Here is a 20,301-nt window from a genome sequence, read left to right as displayed (position 1 = left end):
GGACAACGTATGCCAGCCAAGAGCGACGTCTCAATTCATTCCATCTTCGCTGCCTTCGGAGAATACTTGGCATCAGGTGGCAGGACTATATCTCCAACACAGAAGTCCTTGAAGCGGCCAACACCCCCAGCTTATACACACTACTGAGTCAGCGGCGCTTGAGATGGCTTGGCCATGTGAGCCGCATGGAAGATGGCAGGATCCCCAAAGACACATTGTACAGCGAGCTCGCCACTGGTATCAGACCCACCGGCCGTCCATGTCTCCGTTATAAAGACGTCTGCAAACGCGACATGAAATCGTGTGACATTGATCACAAGTCGTGGGAGTCAGTTGCCAGCATTCGCCAGAGCTGGCGGGCAGCCATAAAGACAGGGCTAAATTGTGGCGAGTCGAAGAGACTTAGTAGTTGGCAGGAAAAAAGACAGAGGCGCAAGGGGAGAGCCAACTGTGCAACAGCCCCAACAAACAAATTTCTCTGCAGCACCTGTGGAAGAGCCTGTCACTCCAGAATTGGCCTTTATAGCCACTCCAGGCGCTGCTTCACAAACCACTGACCACCTCCAGGCGCGTATCCATTGTCTCTCGAGATAAGGAGGCCCAAAAGAAAGAAAGAAGTCTTCGCTGCAGGGTTTAGTAAATGCGCAGGGGGTTGCAAAATCGCAGAGGGTTTAACAGGCTGACAAATTAAAATAAATAAAAACTCATGCTGTTTACAACTCAGATATGTCACAAGGTATGTTAACTGTTTTCTACCACTCCCAGGTATCCACTGAACTCACACGTGCAAGAGGCAATAACATGACAGGAATGAGAAGTGCCAAAAACTAATTGGAGATAACACAAAAAAGCACAATAGTAATTCGAAAAGACATGCATAATTAATAGCAGTATTTAGTATCTTTAGTCTCAACAGTAAACTGGTTTTGCAGGACCGAAATAGATGGGCGAATCTGTGGCAAATGGAATTTAATCCTGAGCAGTGTGAGGTGATGCATTTAGGGAGGACTAACAAAACAAGGGAATTTACAATGGATGGGAGGACCCTAGGATGTACAGAGGGACCTTGGTGTACTTGTCCATAGATCACTGAAGGCACAGGTAGATAAAGTGGTTAGGAAGGCATATGGGAAACTTGCCTTTATTAGCTGAGGCATAGAATATAAGAGCAGGGAGGTTATGATGGAGCTGTATAAAACGCGAGTTAGGCCACAACTGGAGTACCGTGTACAGTTCTGGGCACCACACTATAGGAAGGATGTGATTGCGCTGGAGAGGGTGCAGAGGAGATTCACCAGGATGTTGCCTGGGCTGGAGCATTTCAGTTATGAAGTGAGACTGAAAAGGCTTGGGTTGTTTTCCTTACAGCAGAGAAGGCTGAGGGGAGATATGATTGAGGTATACAAAATTTTGAGGGGCATTGATAGGTTAGATAGGAAGAAACATTTTTCCCTTAGCGGAGGGGTCAATAACCAGGGGGCCTAGATTTAAGGTAAGGGGCAGGAGGTTTAGAGGGGATTTGAGGGGAAAAAAATTTCACCCCAGAGGGAACACACTGGAACACACTGCCTGAAGAGGTGGTAGAGGCAGTAACCATCACAACATTTAAGAAGTATTTAGATGAGCACCGATAAGAACAGTAGAAAAGGCAAGAGCCAGGACAAGTTATTAAACTCATCAAAGAACATGATAACAACACACAAAGGAGCATAATCACTCATCGAACAAAAGAACAGCCACAATAACAATACAGCTGAGTTCAAAATCTCTGAGTTCAGACGATGGTGTATAGACAGAGAGATTCTTTTGTGGGTTGGAGGTCATCAGTATCTTGAAATTGCATTGCAGTATTGAACACAATTATTTGGTGTACATAAAAACAGTGATGTCATTCACCACCATCACCACCTGCAAATTCCCCTCCAGGTCACACACCAGGCCAACTAGGAATTATCATAAGAACAAACAAAGCAACATAGAAGCAGCAGTAGGCCATTCAGCCCATCGAGCCTTTCCCGCCATTCAATATGATCATGGCTGAGCATCCACTTCAATGCCTTTTTCCCACACTATCCCCATATCCCCTTATGCCATCTGTATTTAGAAAACTGCCAATCTCTGCTTTAAACATACTCAATGACTGAGCTTCCACAGCCATCTGGGGTGGAGAATTCCAAAGATTCACAATCCTCTGAGTAAAGAAATTTCTCCTCATCTCTGTCCTAAGTGGCTTCCCCGTTATTTTGAAATTGTGTCCCCTGGTTCTAGACTCTCCAACCAGGGGAAACATCTTACCTGCATCTACCCTGTCTATCCCTTTAAATGTTTTGTAGGTTTCAATGAGATCACCTCTCATTCTTCGAAACTCTCGCGAATACAGCCCCAGTTTCCCCAATTTCTCTTTATAGGACTGTCCCGCCATCCTAGGAACAAGTCTGGTGAATCTTAGTTGCAATTCCTCTACGGCAATAATATCCTTCCTGAGGTAAGAGGACCAAAACTGCACACAGTACTCCAAGTGCGGTCCAACCAAGGCTCTAAACAATTGAAGCAAAACCTCACCACTCCTGTACTCAAATCCTCTTACAATAAAGGCTAACATACTATTAGCCTTCCTAATTGCTTGCTGAAGCTGCATGTTAGTGACTTATTGACAAGGACACCCAAGTGCCTTTGTACATCTACAATTTCTAATCTCTTACCATTTAAGAAATACTCTGTAAATCTATTCCTCCTACCAAAGTGGATAACCTCACATTTTTCCACATTATCTTCCATCTGCCATGTTCTTGCCCACTCACCAAGTCTGTCCAAATCCCCTCGAAGCCACTTTGCATCTTCACAACACACATTCCCACCTACTTTTGTGTCATCCGTGAACTTGGAAATATTACATTTGGTCCCCACATCCAAATCAATGATATATATTGTGAACAGCTGGGGCCCAAGCACTGATCCTTATACTATCCCACTGGTCACAGCCTGCCAATGCAAGAATGACCCATTTATTCCTACCCTCTGCTTTCTGCCTGTTAAACAATCATTAATCCACGCCAGTATATTACCTCCTATCCCATTTGCTTTAATTTTGCTAACCAATCTACTGTGGGGGCCTTTATCAAAAACCTTCTGAAAATCCAAGTATACCACATCCACCAACTCCCCTTTATCAATTCTGTTAGTAACGTCCTCAAAAAAATCCAACAAGTTTGTCAAACCTGATTTCTCATTCATAAATCCGTGTTGACCATGCCCAATCACATCATTATTATCTAAGTGCCAATTTATCACAACCTTTATAATAGATTCTAGTATTAACCCAACGACTGATGTAAGGCTAACAGGTCTGTAATTCCCTGTGTTCTCTCTCCCTCTCTTCCTAAATAGTGGGCTGACATTTGCAACCTTCCAATCTCCAGGAACCACTCCAGAATCTATAGAATTTTGGAAGATCACCAATGCATCCACTATTCCCATCGCTACCTCTTTCAACACTCTTGGATGTAGACTATCAGGTCCTGCGGACTTATCAACCTTCAGCCCATTAATTTCTCCAATACAACCTGCTTACTAGTACTAATTTCCTTCAATTCCTCATTCCCCCTAATCCCTTGGATCTCTAATTCTGGAAGATTTCTTGTATCTTCCTCAGTGAAGGCAAGCACAAAGTAATCATTTACCTTCTCTGCCATTTCTCAACTCCCCATTATAAACAGCGGCACAGTGGCGCAGTGGTTAGCACCGCAGCCTCACAGCTCCAGCGACCCGGGTTCAATTCTGGGTACTGCCTGTGTGGAGTTTGCAAGTTCTCCCTGTGTCTGCGTGGGTTTTCTCCGGGTGCTCCGGTTTCCTCCCACAAGCCAAAAGACTTGCAGGTTGGTAGGTAAATTGGCCATTATAAATTGCCCCTAGTATAGGTAGGTGGTAGGGAAATATAGGGTCAGGTGGGGATGTGGTAGGAATATGGGATTAGTGTAGGATTAGTATAAAAATGGGTGGTTGATGGTCGGCACAGACTCGGTGGGCCGAAGGGCCTGTTTCAGTGCTGTATCTCTAAACTAAACTAAACTCTCCTGACTCTGCCTGTAATGGACCCACATTTGTCTTAGCCAAACATTTCATTTTTACGTACCTGACGAAGCTTTTACAGTCCATTTTTATATATTTTTCTAGCTTACATTCCCATTATCAGTTTCTTGGTTCTTCCTTACTCTATTCTAAAATCCTCCCAATCCTCAGGTTTACTACTATTTCTGGCAACTGTATAGGCCTTTTCTTTTAATCTTATACAATCCTTAACTTCCTTTGTTATCCACAGTTAACTGTCTTTAATTTTGGGATTTTTGTGCCTTGAAGGAATGTATAGTTGCTGTAAACTATGTAATATTTCTTTAAAGACTATCTATTGCCTATGTACTGTCACGCCTTTTAATGTATTTTCCCAATCCACCTCAGAAAATTTGCCCCTCATACCTTCATAATTTCCTTTGTTCAAATTTAACACCCTGGCTTCAGATTGAACTACCTCACTTTCAAACATAATGTAAAATTCTATCATATTATGGTCACTCATCCCTAAAGGTTCTTTTACAACAAGATTATTAATTAGCCCATCCAGTTCCGATGAAGGGTCACTGACCCGAAACGTTAACTCTGCTTCTCTTTCCACAGATGCTGCCAGACCTGCTGAGTGGTTCCAGCATTTCTTGTTTTTATTTCAGATTTCCAGCATCCGCAGTATTTTGCTTTTATATTAATTAGCCCTTTCTCATTTCATCAATGACCTTCCTTCAATCATAAGGTCAGAAGTGGGGATGTTCGCTGATGATTGCACAATGTTCAGCACCATTCGCAACTCCTCAGATACTGAAGCAGTCTGTGTAGAAATGCAGCAAGACCTGGACAATATCCAGGCTTGGGCTGATAAGTGGCAAGTAACATTCGCGCCACACAAGTGCCAGGCAATGACCATCTCCAACAAAAGAGAATCTAACCATCTCCCCTTGACATTCAACGGCATTACCATCACTGAATACCCAACTATCAGCATCCGCTGGGTTACCATTGATCAGAAACTGAACTGGAGTAGCCATATGAATACTGTGACTACAAGAGCAGGTCAGAGGCCAGGAATTCTGTGGCGAGTAACTCACCTCCTGACTCCCCAAAGCCTTTCCATTATCTACAAGGCACAACTCGGGAGTGTGATGGAATACTCTCCACTTGCCTGGATGGGTGCAGCTTCAACAACACACAAAAAGCTCGACACCATCTAGGACAAAGTAACCCACTTCATTGGCACCCCATCCACACACATTCATGCCCTCCATCACTGACACCTGGTGGCAGCATTGTGTACCATCTACAAGATGTGCTGCAGCAACGCATGAAAGACTACTCAGGCAACACCTTCCAAACCCACGACCTCTACCTCCTTGAAGAAATAAGGGCAGTTGAAAATGGGAACATCACCAGCTGCAAGCTCCCATTCTGACTTGGAACTAAGTCGCTGTTCCTTCACTGTCGTAGGGTCAAAATCCTGGAACTCCCTTCCAAACAGCACTGTTGATGTACCTATACCACACAGACTGCTGCGGTTCAAGAAAGCAGCTCACTATCACTTTCTCAAGGTCAATTCGGCGTGGGCAATAAATGCTGGCCTAGCCAATGTTGCCCAATATCCCATGAACGAATAATAAAAAAAAATTGTGGAGTCTGCTCCTCCTGTTAGTTGTTGAATTGTTCACCACCATTCACGACTTGGTGTGGCAGGATTGCAGAGCTTAGATCTGATCTGTTGGTTAGATCTGATCGTTTAGCCCTGTCTATTCTAAAATTAAAATTAAAGCACATGGGATTGGGGGTAAGGTACTGACATGGATAGAGAACTGGTTGGCAGACAGGAAACAAAGAGTAGGAATAAATGTGTCTTTTTACGAGTGGCTGGCAGTGACTGGTGGGGTAGCGCAGGGATCAGTGCTAGGACCCCAGCTATTCACAATATATATTAATGATATAGATGAGGGAATTAACTATAATATATCCAAGTTTGCAGATGACACAAAGCTGGGTGGGAGTGAGAGCTCTGAGAAGGATGCAGGGAAGCTCCAGTGTGACTTGGACAGGTTGAGTGAGTGGGCAAATGCATGGCAGATGCAGGACAATGTGGATAAATGTGAGGTTATCCACATTGGTGGCAAAAACAGAAAGGCAGATTATTATCTGAACGGCGATAGATTGGGAAATGGGGAGGTGCAGCAAGACCTGGGTGTCCTTGTGCACCAGTCGCTGAAAGTAAGCATGCAGGTGCAGCAGGCAGTTAAGAAGGTATGTTGGCCTTCATAGCAAGAGGATTCGAGTACAGGAGTAAGGATGTCTTGCTGCAATTATACAAGGCCTCGGTGAGACCACATCTGGAGTATTGTGTGCAGTTTTGGTCTCCTTCTCTGAGGAAGGATGTTCTTGCTATGGAGGGAGTGCAGCAAAGGTTCACCAAACTGATCCCTGGGATGTCAGGACTGACATATTAAGAGAGATTGGGTCAATTAGGTTTGTATTCGCTGGAGTTTAGAAGAATGAGGGGGAGATCTCATAGAAACCTACAAAATTCTCATGGGACTGGATAGACTAGATGCAGGAAGGATGCTCCCAATGGTGGGGGAGTCCAGGACCAGGGGTCACAGTCTAACAATAAGGGGTAAGCCATTATGGATGAGATGAGAAGGGATTTCTTCATCCAGAGAGTGGTGAACCTGTGGAATTCTCTACCACAGAAAGCAGTTGAGGCCAAATCATTAAATATATTCAAGAAAGAGTTAGATATAAAAGCAAAATACTGTGGATGCTGGAAATCTGAAATAAACACAAGAAATGCTGGAACCACTCAGCAGGTCTGGCAGCATCTGTGGAAAGAGAACAAAGAACAAAGAACAGTACAGCACAGGAACAGGCCATTCGGCCCTCCAAGCCTGCGCCGATCTTGATGCCTGCCTAAACTAACACCTTCCGCATTTCCGGGGCCCATATCCCTCTATTCCCATCCTATTCATATATTTGTCAAGATGTCTCTTAAACGTTGCTATCGTATCTGCTTCCACCACCTCCCCTGGCAGCAAGTTCCAGGCACTCACCACCCTCTGTGTAAAAAACTTGCCTCGCACATCCCCTTTAAACTTTGCCCCTCACACCTTAAACCTATGTCCCCGAGTAACTGACTCTTCCACCCTGGGAAAAAGCTTCTGACTATCCACTCTGTCCATGCCGCTCATAACTTTGTAAACCTCTATCTTGTCGCCCCTCCACCTCCGTCGTTCCAGTGAAAACAATCTGACTTTTTCCAACCTCTCCTCATAGCTAATGCCCTCCAGACCAGGCAACATCCTGGTAAACCTCTTCTGTACCCTCTCCAAAGCCTCCACGTCCTTCTGGTAGTGTGGCGACCAGAATTGCACGCAATATTCTAAGTGTGGCCTAACTAAGGTTCTGTACAGCTGCAACATGACTTGCCAATTTTTATACTCTATGCCCCGACCGATGAAGGCAAGCATTCCGTATGCCTTCTTGACTACCTTTATCCACCTGCGTTGCCACTTTCAGTGACCTGTGGACCTGTACGCCCAGATCTCTCTGCCTGTCAATACTCCTAAGGGTTCTGCCATTTACTGTATACCTCCCACCTGCATTAGACCTTCCAAAATGCATTACCTCACATTTGTCCGGATTAAACTCCATCTGCCATTTCTCCGCCCAAGTCTCCAACCGATCTATACCCTGCTGTATCCTCTGACAATCCTCATCATTATCCGCAACTCCACCAACCTTTGTGTCGTCCGCAAACTTACGAATCAGACCAGCTACATTTTCCTCCAAATCATTTATATATACTACAAACAGCAAAGGTCCCAGCACTGATCCCTGCGGAACACCACTATTCACATCCCTCCATTCAGAAAAACACCTATCCACTGCTACCCTCTGTCTTCTGTGACTGAGCCAGTTCTGTATCCATCTTGCCAGCTCACCTCTGATCCCGTGTGACTTCACCTTTTGCACCAGTCTTCCATGAGGGACCTTGTCAAAGGCTTTACTAAAGTCCATATAGACAACATCCACCGCCCTTCCCTTGTGAATCTGAGTTCTTTTTGCATTCAGTCTGGTTCAGTAAATATACCGAGTCGGATGTGTAGGTAAAATCAATTACTTTATTTGCGCAGTCGCCAGCGGACTCACTCTGAGAACAGCGGCACTGACTCCACCAGAGTCTGTCGGGTCCACCAGAGTAAGTGAAGTTTGTGATACAGGTACTACTGTTTATACATTAAGATTCATGCTACACCTCCTTGTTTAACCAATCAGTGCGGTACAATTCGACTTCACCCACGTGGTGACATGCAGTACATCTGTTATTGAGGTTACAATACACTCCATTCTCAATACATACTTGTTACTAATAAAATATTGTTTCGTACCAGCAAGATAAAACAAAACGGATAAGCAAGCTAATTAACAAGAGCATAGGAATCATCAATAAACATTCTGGTCTCACTCCCTACATGGATCATGAGTCTGTCTCTACCTTGTGACAAGTAATTGCGGCGCATCCTGCTATCTCTATTAGGTGTACATTCCTGAGTGTTTCGTGCAGTCTGCAGCTACAAGTAGTGGCAGTTCACGAAGATAAGAGGGGCCTAGCACTCCTTATCACTCACACAGGGATGGACATCATTTGATTCACAGGAATCCATTTGTTCCAAACCACAGGGAGTCACACAATCAGGCCATAAAGAACAGATCTCTTTGCAATTACCAGTGTCGGCTAGTCTTTACAGTCTCACACGCTCTGCCTTTACTTTTAACTATTTCATTGTGCTTTCTGCCACTTAAAATCAAAGCTCAGCAAAGCTACTATTCCTAACTTGGCTATATTTCCCATTAAGCATCGTGCCATACCTTTCTGCTCACTTCCACACCCTCATCAATCATCGTCGTCACTTCCTCAAAAAACTCAATCAACTTAGTAAGACATGACCTCCCCTTCACAAAACCATGCTGTCTCTCGCTAATAAGTTTGTTTGTTTCCAAATGGGAGTAAATCCTGTCCTGAAGAATCCTCTCTGATAGTTTCCCTACCACTGACGTAAGGCTCACCAGCCTATAATTTCCTGGATTATCCTTACCACCCTTCTTAAACAAAGGAACAACATTGGCTATTCTCCAGTCCTCTGGGACCTCACCTGTAGCCAATGAGGATGCAAAGATTTCTGTCAAGGCCCCAGCAATTTCTTCCCTTGCCTCCCTCAGTATTCTGGGGTAGATCCCATCAGGCCCTGGGGACTTATCTACCTTAATGCTTTGCAAGACACCCAACACCTCCTCCTTTTTGATAATGAGATGACTGAGACTATCTGCACTCCCTTCCCTAGGATCATCATCCACCAAGTCGTTCTCCTTGGTGAATACTGATGCAAAGTACTCATTTAGTACCTCACGCATTTCCTCTGGCTCCACGCATAGATTCCCATCTCTGTCCTTGAGTGGGCCAACCCTTTCCCTGGTTACCCTCTTGCTCTTTATATATGTATAAAAAGCCTTGGGATTTTCCTTAATCCTGTTTGCCAATGACTTTTCATGACCCCTTTTAGCCCTCCTAACTCCTTGCTTAAATTCCTTCCTACTGTCTTTATATTCCTCAAGTGCTTCATCTGTTCCTAGCCTTCCAGTCCTTACAAATGCTTCCTTTTTCTTTTTGACTAGGTTCACAATATCCCGTGTTATCCAAGCTTCCCGAAACTTGCCAAACTTGTCTTTCTTCCTCACAGGAACATTCTTCAGTTCCTGCCTAATATTGTTATAATTAGCTTTCCCCCAATTTAGCACCTTCACCCGAGGACTACTCTTATCCTTATCCACAAGTACCTTAAAACTTATGGAATTATAGTCACTGCTCCCGAAATGCTCCCCCACTGAAACTTCAACCACCTGGCTGGGCTCATTCCCCAATACCAGGTCCAGAATGGCCCCATCCCCAGTTGGACTATCTACATACTGTTTCAAGAAGCCCTCCTGGATGTTCCTCACAAATTCTGCCCCATCCAAGCCCCTAGCACTAAGTGAGTCCCAGTCAATATTGGGCAAGTTAAAATCACCCACCACTACAACCCTGTTACCTTTACATCTTTCCAAATTCTGTCTACATATCTGCTCCTCGACCTCCCGCTGGCTGTTGGGAGGCCTGTAGTAAACCCACAACATCGTGACTGCACCCTTCCTAATCCTGAGCTCCACCCATATTGCCTCGCTGCATGACCCCTCTGAGGTGTCCTCCCGCAGTACAGCTGTGATATTCTCCTTAACCAGTAATGCAACTCCCCCACCCCTTTTACATCCCCCTCTATCCCGCCTGAAGCTTCTAAAGCCTGGAACATTTAGCTGCCAATCCTGCCCTTCCCTCAACCAAGTCTCTGTAATACAACAACATCATATTTCCAAGTACTAATCCAAGCTCTAAGTTCATCTGCCTTACCTGTTATACTTCTCGCATTGAAACAAATGCACTTCAGACCACCAATCCTGCCTGCTCTTCCTCTTAGTCCTACTGGCCTTATTTACTATGTCCTCCTCATTTACTTCACTAGCTGTCCTACTGCTCTGGTTCCCACCCCCCTGCCACACTAGTTTAAACCTCCCGAGTGACGCTAGCAAACCTTGCAGCCAGGATATTAGTGCCCTTCCAGTTTAGATTCAACCCGTCCTTCTTGTACAGGTCCCATCTGTCCCTGAAGAGAGCCCAATGGTCCAGATATCTGAAACCCTCCCTTCTACACCAGCTGCTCAGCCACATGTTTAGCTGCACTATCTTCCTATTTCTAGCCTCACTGGCATGTGGCACAGGGAGTAATCCAGAGATTACAACCCTGGAGGTCCTGTTTTTTTAACTTACTACCTAACTCCCTAAACTCCCCCTGCAGGATCTCATCACTCTTCCTGCCTTTGTCGTTGGTACCGATGTGTACCACAACGTCTGGCTGTTCACCCTCCCCCTTCAGAATGCCCCCTGTCCGTTCAGAGACATCCTTGACCCTGGCACCAGGGAGGCAACATACCTTCCTGGAGTCACTTTCACATCCACAGAAGCGCCTATCTGTGCCCCTGACTATAGAGTCCCCTATAGGTATTGCTCTTCTGCGCTTTGTCCCTCCCTGCTGAACAACAGTGCCAACCGTGGTGCCACTGCTCTGGTGGCTGCTGTTTTCCCGATAGGCCATCCCGCCCAACAGTATCCAAAATGGTATACTTGTTAGAGAGGGGGATAGCCACAGGGGATTCCTGCACTGACTGTCTGCCCCTTCTAGCGGTCACCCATCTATCTGCCTGCACCTTGGGTGTAACCACTTCTCTAAAACTCCTGTCTATGACACTTTCCGTCACCCGTATGCTCCTAAGTGCATCCAGTTGCCGCTCCAACCAATCCATGTGGTCTGTGAGGATCTGCAACTGGGTACACTTCCTGCAGATGTAGTCGTCCGGAACGCTGGAAGCGTCACGGACCTCCCACATCTCACAGGTGAAGCACTTCACCCCTCTAACTGTCATTTCTATCACTAATTAGTTAATTAATATAAAATAAATAAATACTTATTAAATCCTTACTAAATTATGATACACCATCAACATTCTGTCAGCAATCTGTCGAGATTGTAATTATGTAAGTTTTTACTTTTCATTTGTGGTCCCTAGTGCTAGATTTCTACAATAAATATTAAATGCTGTCTAAATACAGTAATCTCCTCCCTATGGTTTAGTTACTCTACTTATTAATTAGTTAATTAGGGTTTTAATCAATTTTTATCAGTTTTATTTTCAAATTCGGTACAGATTCCCTACCAGCCAATCAGGTCACAGCTTTCCTATGACGTCACTTTTTCAGTTTTTTTTCGCACCCGAGCTAACTTACTCTGTATACTGCGATGCTAACCACTGCGCTTCACAGCTCCAGCGACCCAGGTTCAATTCTGGGTACTGCCTGTGTGGAGTTTGCACGTTCTCCCTGTGTCTGCGTGGGTTTTCTCCGGGTGCTCTGGTTTCCTCCCACAAGCCAAAAGACTTGCAGGTTGGTAGGTAAATTGGCCATTATAAATTGCCCCTAGTATAGGTAGGTGGTAGGAAAATATAGGGACAGGTGGGGATGTGGTAGGAATATGGGATTAGTGTGGGATTAGTATCAATGGGTGGTTGATGGTCGGCACAGACTCGGTGGGCCGAAGGGCCTGTTTCAGTGCTGTATCTCGAAACTAAAAATCTACGCCACTCAGGACCAAAGAAACGAGATACGCTGTTGTTGATTGGCTTTTGAAACTAGTTGAAAAACTGGCTTTTGAGACACAGTTAACAGAGACGGACACAGACAGCTGGACCAGCATATGCTGAAGGAAATGTGAGCTCTCCCTCAGTTATTTAATCCTTATTCATTATACTCTCAGAATTCTGTTGTCAAGCCAGATTAATTTCTTAAAAAGAAATAACCAATTTCTTTAACGACTGAACTGTAATTGTTGAAATTCATTGCTGGAAAAGAGCATCAATTCAACTGCTGAACTAGACTACGGACTGCTCTACTGTTAAAACACCTTTCCCCCCCCCGCCTTGTGAGAACTTCAAGTAACCTTGGACTATTCCACATTGGAAGATTTCACTTTGGTAGGAGTGCAACGACGCTTTTTCTTTTCCATTTTTATTGTTGTTTGTATGTCAGTAGTGTTTAAGAATTTAGTTTTTCTAATTAAACAGATAATTTGATCTAAAGGTTTTGTTAGCCTCATTCTGGGGTTACTGGATGGTACAATTTGGCTGGGTGTTTCTTAATTTGGAAAGTTTAAAAATAATATGCTGGGCGATCTGTGGCAGGACAGGACTGAATCAACAGTGCGTTTCTCCTACCACAATTGGAATCATATATTTTGATTGGAGGCTTTGACTTGAGCAGTCGGTCGTAACAACAGAATGTAGGCATTACTGGAAAGGTCACAATTTATTGTCCAGTCCTAATTGCCCTTGAGAAGGTGGTGGTGAGCCACTGAGTTGCTTGCTGGGCCATTTCATAGGGCGGGTACAGTCAACCCCATTTCTGTGGGTCTAGAGTCACAAAGGTCAGATCAGGTGAGGACGGCAGATTTATTTTCCTAAAGGGCAGTGGTGAACCAGGTGGGTTTTTAAGACAATCCGGTAGTATCAGTAATGGTGACCATGAAACTATCTTTTTTAATCCCAAATTTATTTATTTGAGTTTAAATCACTGACCTGGATGGTGGGATTTAAATTCATGCCTCTACAACATTTTGCATTGGAGTGCTGACTTGGGTTGCAATAGAGTACTACAGTGGAAGTTTGGTAAGTGAGGAAGTTTGGTGAGGAGGGAGCGAGGAGCTCCTTTCATTTCCTACCTGTCCTCAGAGTGAGGGGAGCCCAGAGCTTCCAAAGAGCACAGCTGACTGGGAGAAGACTCGGAGGGCAGAGTTCCGGACCGGTAAGTATAAAAAACTTACCTCTGGTCAAAAAAACTGAAAGTGACGTCACAGGAAAGCTGTGACCTGATTGGCTGGTAGGGATTTTTTTTACTGAATTTGAAAATAAAACATTGATAAAAATTGATTAAAACCCTAATTAACTAATTCATAAGTAGAGTAAGTAAACCAGAGGGAGGAGATTACTGGATTTAGTTAGCATTTAATATTTATAGTAGGAATCTAGCACTAGGGACCATATAGTAATAACAATTTAGTAAGGATTTAATAAGTATTTATTTATCTTAAGTTAATTTATTAATTAGTGCTAGAAATATCAGTTAGAGGGTGAAGTGCTTCACCTGTGAGATGCGGGAGGTCCGTGATGCTTCCAGTGTTCCGGACGACTACATCTGCAGGAAGTGTACCCAGTTGCAGCTCCTCACTGACCGCATGGATCGGTTGGAGTGGCAACTGGATGCACTTAGGAACATGCAGGTGGCAGAGAGAGTCATAGACAGGAGTTTTAGAGAAGTGGTTACACCCAAGTTGCAGGCAGATAGATGGGTGATCGCTAGAAGGGGCAGGCAGTCAGTGCAGGAATCCCCTGTGGCTATCCCCCTCCCTAACAAGTATACCATTTTGGATACTTTTGCGGGGAATGGCCAATCAGGGGAAAACAGCAGCAGCCAGGGCAGTGGCACCACGGCTGGCACTGTTGTTCAGCAGGGAGGGACAAAGCGCAGAAGAGCAATAGTTATAGGGGACTCTATAGTCAGGGGCACAGATAGGCGCTTCTGTGAATCTGAAAGAAACTCCAGGATGGTATGTTGCCTCCCTGGTGCCAGGGTCAAGGATGTTTCTGAACAGACAGGGGGCATTATGAAGGGGGAGGGTGAACAGCCAGACGTTGTGGTACACATCGGTACGAATGACATAGGCAGGAAGAGTGACGAGGTCCTGCAGGGGGAGTTTAGGGAATTAGGTAGAAAGTTAAAAGTCAGGACCTCTAGGGTTGTAATCTCTGGATTACTCCCTGTGCCACGTGCCAGTGAGGCTAGAAATAGGAAGATAGTGCAGCTAAACACGTGGCTGAACAGCTGGTGTAGAAGGGAGGGTTTCAGATATCTGGACCATTGGGATCTCTTCAGGGACAGATGGGACCTGTACAAGAAGGACGGGTTGCATCTAAACTGGAGGGGCTCAAATATACTGGCTGCGAGGTTTGCTAGCATCACTCAGGAGGATTTAAACTAGTGTGGCAGGGGGGTGGGAACCAGAGCAGTAGGACAGCAAGTGAAATAAATGAGGGGGAACTAGTAAATAAGGCCAGTAAGACTAAGAGGAAGAGCAGGCAGGGAGATGTTGCTGAGCACAGCGGGACTGGTGGTCTGAAGTGCATTTGTTTCAATGCGAGAAGTATAACAGGTCAGGCAGATGAACCTAGAGCTTGGATTAGTACTTGGAACTATGATGTTGTTGCTATTACAGAGACTTGATTGAGGGAAGGACAGGATTGGCAGCAAAATGTTCCAGGATTTAGAAGCTTCAGGCGGGATAGAGGGGGATGTAAAAGGGGTGGGGGAGTTGTATTACTGGTTAAGGAGAATATCACAGCTGTACTGCGGGAGGACACCTCAGAGGGGTCATGCAGCGAGGCAATATGGGTGGAGCTCCGGAATAGGAAGGATGCAGTCACGATGTTGGGGGTTTTCGACAGACCTCCCAACAGCCAGCGGGAGGTAGAGGAGCAGATATGTAGACAGATTTTGGAAAGATGTAAAGGTAACAGGGTTGTAGTGGTGGGTGATTTTAACTTCCCCTATATTGACTGGGACTCACTGAGTGCTAGGGGCTTAGATGGGGCAGAATTGTAAGCAGCATCCAGGAGGGCTTCTTGAAACAATATGTAGATAGTCCAACACCATTAACATATTGTTTGCCTTTGCTCCGTGACCTTTTGGTCAGCTATGTGGCCTGGTCCAATCTGCACCTTCTCCTTTGTTATCTCTTGCCCAACCCCCACCTCACTTGTTTATAATCTGTGACTTTTCTAATATTTGTCAGTTCCGAAGAAGGGTCACTGACCCGAAACGTTAACTCTGCTTCTCTTTCCACAGATGCTGCCAGACCTGCTGAGTGAATCCAGCATTTCTTGTTTTTGTTGTAGATAGTCCAACTAGGGATGGGGCCATACTGGACCTGGTCGAAGGTTCAGGAGGGGAGCATTTCGGGAACAGTGACCATAATTCCATAAGTTTTAAGGTACTTGTGGATAAGGATAAGGATAAGAGTAGTCCTCGGGTGAAGGTGCTAAATTGGGGGAAGGCTAATTATAACAATATTAGGCAGGAACTGAAGAATTTAGATTGGGGGCGGCTGTTTGAGGGTAAATCAACATCTGACATGTGGGAGTCTTTCAAATGTCAGTTGATTAGAATCCAGGACCAGCATGTTCCTGTGAGGAAGAAGGATAAGTTTGGCAAGTTTCGGGAACCTTGGCTAACGCAGGATATTGTGAGCCGAGTCAAAAAGAAAAAGGAAGCATTTGTAAGGGCTGGAAGGCGAGGAACAGACGAATCCCTTGAGGAATATAAAGACAGTAGAAAGGAACTTAAGCAAGGAGTCAGGAGGGCTAAAAGGGGTTATGAAAAGTCATTGGCAAACAGGATTAAGGATAATCCCAAGGCTTTTTATACATATATAAAGAGCAAGAGGGTAACGAGGGAAAGGGTTGGCCCGCTCAAGGACCGAGAAGAGGAAATGGGCGAGGTACTATGTGAGTACTTAGCATCAGTATTCACCAAAGAGAAGGACTTGGTGGACGATGAGCCTAGGGAAGGGAGTGTAGATAGTCTCAGTCATCTCATTATCAAAAAGGGGGTGTTGGGTGTCTTGCAAAGCATTAAGGTAGATAAGTCCACAGGGCCTGATGGGATCTACCCCAGAAGACTAAGGGATGCAAGGGAAGAAATTGCTGGGTCCTTGACAGAAATCTTTGCATTCTCATTGGCTACAGGTGAGGTCCCAGAGAATAGCCAATGTTGTTCCTTTGTTTAAGAAGGGTAGCAAGGATAATCCAGGAAATTATAGGCCGGTGAACTTTACATCAGTGGTAGGGAAACTATTAGAGAGGATTCTTCGGGACAGGATTTACTCCCAATTGGAAACAAACGAACTTATTAGCGAGAGGCAGCATGGTTTTGTGAAGGGGAGGTCGTGTCTCACTAATTTGATTCAGTTTTTTGAGGAAGTGACGAAGATGATTGATGAAGGAAGAGCAGTGGATGTTATCTATATGGCCTTCAGTAAAGCCTTTGACAAGGTCCCTCATGGCAGACTGGTACAAAAGGTGAAGTCACACAGGATCAGAGGTGAGCTGGCAAGTTGGATACAGAACTGGCTCTGTCGTAGAAGACAGAGGGTAGCAGTGGAAGGGTGCTTTTCTGAATGGAGGGATGTGACTGGTGGTGTTCCGCAGGGATCAGTGCTGGGGCCTTTGCTCTTTGTAGTATATATAAATGATTTGGAGAAAAATGTAGCTGGTCTGATTAGTAAGTTTGCATACGACACAAAGGTTGGTGGAGTTGCGGATAGTGATGAGGATTGTCAGAGGATACAGCAGGATATAGATCGGTTGGAGACTTGGGCGGAGAAATGGCAGATGGCGTTTAATCCGGACAAATGTAAGGTAATGCATTTTGCAATATCTAATACAGGTGGGAAGTATACAGTAAATGGCAGAACCCTTAGGAGTATTGACAGGCAGAGAGATCTGGGCGTACAGGTCCACAGGTCACTGAAAGTGGCAACGCAGGTGGATAAAGTAGTCAAGAAGGCATACGGCATGCTTGCCTTCATCGGTCAGGGCATAGAGTATAAAAATTGGCAAGTCATGCTGCAGCTGTACAGAACTTTAGTTAGGCCACACTTAGAATATTGTGTGCAATTCTGGTTCCCACACTACCAGAAGGACGTAGAGGCTTTGGAGAGGGTACAGAAGAGCTTTACCAGGATGTTGCCTGGTCTGGAGGGCATTAGCTATGAGGAGAGGTTGGATAAACTGGGATTGTTTTCACTGGAACGACGGAGGTGGAGGGGTGACATGATAGAGGTTTATAAAGTTATGAGTGGCATGGACAGAGTGGATAGTCAGAAGCTTTTTCCCAGGGTGGAAGATTCAGTTACTAGGGGACATAGGTTTAAGGTGAGAGGGCAAAGTTTAGAGGGGATGTGCAAGGCAAGTTCTTTACAAAGAGGGTGGTGAGTGCCTGGAACTTGCTGCCGGGGGAGATGGTGGAAGCAGGTACGATCATCACGTTTAAGAGGCATCTTGACAAATACATGAATAGGATGGGAATAGAGGGATACGGTCCCCGGAAGTGCAGAAGGTTTTAGTTTAGGCAGGCATCAAGATCGGCGCAGGCTTGGAGGGCCGAATGGCCTGTTCCTGTGCTGTACTGTTCTTTGTTCTTTGTTCATTAGTCCAAACCTCTGGATTACGAATTCAGTAACATAACCACTATGCTACATCTCCTCTGATGAGGAGAGATTGAGTAGACTAAGCTTATATTCCCCGGAGTTTAGAAGAATGAGAAGTGATCTGACTGAAACAACATAAATTCTTCAGGGACTTGGCAGGGTGGATGCTGAGAAATTGTTTCCTCCGGCTGGGAAACTTAGAACTCAGATCACAGTGTCAGGATAAGGGGTCCGCCATTTAGGACTGACAACCGACCAGGGATAAAGCTATCTTGGGTCTCGTATTGTGTAATGAAGCAGGATTAATAAGCAAAGTCATAGTAAAAGATCCACTGGGAAATATTGATCACAATACCATTGAATTTCATGTTAAGTTCAAAGTGACACATTTCAATCACAAACAAGAATCTTAAACTTAAACAAAGCCAATTACGAGGGTATGAGGGGAGAACTGGCTAAGGTTAATTGGGTAAATAGACTGGAAGGTATGGCAGTAAATGAACAGTGGGAAACATTTAAAGAAACAATTCAAAGGGTTCAACAAAAGTACATTCCATTCAAAAACAAAAACACATCAAGAAAAAACCATCTGTAGCTCACTTAGGAAGTTAAGGGGTGTGTCAGAAAAAAGAGGCTTACAATATTGCAAAAAAAAAGTAGCAAGTCTGAGGATTTGGAGTGCTTTAGAAACAAGTTGATAAAAAGGGAAAAAAAACAGAATGAGAGTAAACTATCCAGCAATATAAAAACAGACTGTAAGAGCTTTTATAAGTACATAAAAAGGAAGAGAGTAGCTAAAGTAGACATTGGTCCCTTAGAGGCAGAGACAGGAAATATCATCATGGGGAATGAGGAAATGGGCAGAGGCATTGAACAAATATTTTGTATCTGTCTTCACAGTAGAAGCCGGAAGTTCCATACCAGGAATAGCCAGTAACCTAGGTCTAAAAAAAGTGAGAAAATTAAGGAAATGGGAATTAATATCCGTTGAGAACAAATTATTGGAGAAATTTGAAGGACAAATATCAGACAAGTCCCCCAGACCAGATGGCCGACACCCTAGGGTCCTAAGAGATAGCTGCAAAGATGGTGGATGCACTAGCTATGTTTTTCCAGAATTTCTTAGATTCAGGAACATTACCACCAGATTGGAAGGTGGCAAATGTGACATCGCTTTTCAGGAAAGAATGGACAGAGAAAACAGGGAAGTACAGGTGAGTTAGCCTATCAGTCATTGGGAAGATGCTGGAAATTATTAAAGTCTTAACAATGCACTTGGAAAAGTATAGTGTGATCAGAGCATGTCAGCATGGATTTTTTTTATTCAATTCATGGGATGTGGGCGATGCTGGCCAGGCCAGCATTTATTGCCCATCTTGAATTGCCCTTGAGAAGGTGGTGGTGAGCTGCCTTCTTGAACCGCTGCAGTCCATTTGGGGTAGGTACACCCACAGTGCTTTTAGGAAGGGAGTTCCAGGATTTTGACCCAGCGACAGTGAAGGAACGGCGATATAGTTCCAAGTCAGGATGGTGTGTGACTTGGAGGGGAACTTGCAGGTGGTGGTGTTCCCATGTATTTGCTGCCCTTGTCCTTCTAGTTGGTAGAGGTCGTGGGTTTGGAAGGTGCTGTCTAAGGAGCCTTGGTGCATTGCTGCAGTGCATCTTGTAGATGGTACACACTGCTGCCACTGTGCATCGGTGGTGAAGGGAGTGAATGTTTGTAGATGGGGTGCCAATCAAGCGGGCTGCTTTGTCCTGGATGGTGTCGAGCCTCTTGAGTGTTGTTGGAGCTGCAGCCATCCAGGCAAATGGAGAGTATTCCATCACACTCCTGACTTGTGCCGTGTTGATGGTGGACAGGCTTTGGGGAGTCAGCAGGGGAGTTACTCGCCTCAGGGATTCCTAGCCTCTGACCTGCTCTTGGTAGCCCTAGGATGTTGATAGTGGGGGATTCAGCGATGGTAATGCCGTTGAATGTCAAGGGGAGATGTTTAGATTCTCTCTTGTTGGAGATGGTCATTGCCTGGCACTTATGTGGCGCGAATGTTACTTGCCACTTATCAGCCCAAGCCTGGATATTGTCCAGGTCTTGTTGCATTTCTACACGGACTGCTTCAGTATCTGAGGAGTCACGAATGGTGCTGAACATTGTGCAATCATCAGCGAACATCCCCACTTCTGACCTTATGATTGAAGGAAGGTCATTGATGAAGCAGCTGAAGATGGTTGGGCCTCGGACACTACACTGAGGAACTCCTGCAGTGATGTCCTGGAGCTCAGATGATTGACCTCCAACAACTACAACCTTCTTCCTTTGCGC

General features: G+C 45.0%; 1 protein-coding gene across 1 annotated transcript in view; it reads right to left on the bottom strand.

Annotated features, from left to right (window-relative positions):
- Positions 1 to 20,301, bottom strand: part of LOC137372426 (uncharacterized) — a 107,208-nt gene that overhangs the window by 37,089 nt on the left and 49,818 nt on the right. The window lies entirely within an intron of this gene.

The sequence above is a fragment of the Heterodontus francisci genome, chromosome 7 (genome assembly GCF_036365525.1).
Source record: "Heterodontus francisci isolate sHetFra1 chromosome 7, sHetFra1.hap1, whole genome shotgun sequence".
NCBI lineage: Eukaryota > Metazoa > Chordata > Chondrichthyes > Heterodontiformes > Heterodontidae > Heterodontus > Heterodontus francisci.
Note: the sequence above shows the minus strand (reverse complement) of the source record. Positions and strands in the feature narration are given on the sequence as shown.